Below are 2,191 nucleotides of genomic sequence, written 5' to 3'. Positions count from 1 at the left end.
ATGGATAAGGAAAAGAAAAGAGAAGAGGAGAGAGAACATAGAGAAAAGATTATAACAATCAAAGAAAAGGAGTTATAAATTTAAGTGGCGATGAAGGAACAAGAATTACAAACTTAGAGGTATATTAAAGAAATTGAGATAAATGCAAAGAAAATAAAAGTGAAAAGGATGGTCATAATGAGTGAAAAACGATGAATTTTTTCATGAAATTACATGTGAGAAAATAATTAATAAGTGTTTACTTAATAGTTTTTTGTATTCATAGAGTTAAATAGTTTGTTTTACTTTCATAATGTATTACCATATGTGATGTACTTTGTTTTATTCCATTTTGGGATGTAGTATATTTTATTCATTTGTGATGTAACTTTTAAAATTAGTCAATATTATTATGTGTTATTGTTTATGAAAGTAACCGTTGCAAAACTAACTATTTTTTAGTTGTTACAAATTAACCGTTTCAAAATTAGACAAGAAAAAACTAGCCGTTATAAAATAGATGTTGCAAAACTAGCCATTGAGAAGTAGCTACTTATTGCGGATACACTTATAAATATCAATTATCAAGCATTTACAATCACAAACTCCACTTCAAACTTAATTTTTTACTTCAAAGGAATACTAAATATTATATTTCAACAAATAGCTAGAAATTTTGATGATATGTTTAATGAGACTTTGTATGGTAAAAGAAGAAGAAGGAATAACACTCATGGATAATTAGATTAATGAGTATTTGTTTGATGATCAGAAGAAGACATCGATAAAAGTTCTTTTCCAACTCCTCGTAGATGGATCAACAAAGATCGAGAAGCAGGACATTATCGCCTTTTTCAAATATTACTTTACAGATGAACCGGTGTATAATGCTGACATTTTTCGACGGAGATTTTGAATGAGAAGACACATGTTCCTTTGAATAGTAGATGCCCTCTTAAATATTTATTCATATTTTCAACAAAAGGTCGATGCTACTCGCAGAAGAGACTTGTCATCATTGCAAAAATGCACTGTTGCGATATGGATGTTAGCATATGACGTAGCAGCTGATACTGTTGATGATTATGTGCACACAGGCGAGAGCACCACAATTGAATGCTTGGAAAAATTTGTTGAAGGTTTCATTTCAGTGTTCGAGGATGAATACTTGCGAAAACCAAATTCAAATGATGCACAATGCCTGCTACAAATGGTGGGGACTCGTGGCTTTCCTAGCATGTTGGATAGCATCGACTGCATGCATTGGCATTGGAAAAATTGTCCAAAGGTGTGGAAAGGTATGTACATAAGTGTTTATCGTGGGGTTGCAACTATAGTACTTGAGGTTGTAGTATCTTCAAATCTTTGGATATAGCATGCATTATTTGGAGTTTCTAGTTCAAATACGATATCAACGTGTTAGATAATTTGTCAGTGTTTGATGATATTCTAAATGATCGTGCTCCGAAGGTAAATTACACTATCAATGGTAATAATTATACTATAAGATACTATTTAGTAGATCATATTTATTCTGAATAGACCACATTTGTCAAATCGATCAATATTAAAGCCACAAGGAGAGAAACACAAGTTATTTGCATAATACCAAGAAGGACCAAAAAAATGTGGAACGAACATTCAGAGTGTTACAAGCACGCTTTACAATTATATTTGGAAAAAGAAGAAGCTTGCAAACACAATGAGAACTTGTATTATATTGCATAATGTGATTGTTGAGAACGAAAAAGACACTTATAAGAAAAATTTTGCTCAAGACCTAGAGTAAGACCTAGAGTATGACGATGCCGAAAATGGCTTATCACAACCTCAATTGGGAGAGAAAGATTTTGCACCATACCATCACTTTTTCAAAAGAAATGTCTAACTTTGAAATAGGCAGCAATATTGACAATTGAAAGAGGAATTGATTGAACACATATGGCAATTTCACAATAAGCATAAAGGATATTGTATTCTTTTTCCTTCACTAAAATTTTTTTTCCATTAAATTTTTCTTTAGTAAGGTTTTAACGAGGCATAATTCTTAAAGCTGCGTTTGTTTCTGCGAACAGGACAAAACAAGACACTGAGAACAAGACATAAAAGAAGAAAGACACAAAATTTTGTGTTCTTGTATCCTGTTTGGTAATAAATTAGAACAAATTATGAAAATCTAATTTATTCTCATTTTTTTCATCCAAAAAATTTT

This window comes from Arachis ipaensis, chromosome B07 (assembly GCF_000816755.2).
Source record: "Arachis ipaensis cultivar K30076 chromosome B07, Araip1.1, whole genome shotgun sequence".
In the NCBI taxonomy this organism is placed as follows: Eukaryota; Viridiplantae; Streptophyta; class Magnoliopsida; order Fabales; family Fabaceae; genus Arachis; species Arachis ipaensis.
The sequence above is the reverse complement of the archived record's forward strand: the minus strand, read 5'-3'. Positions refer to the sequence as shown.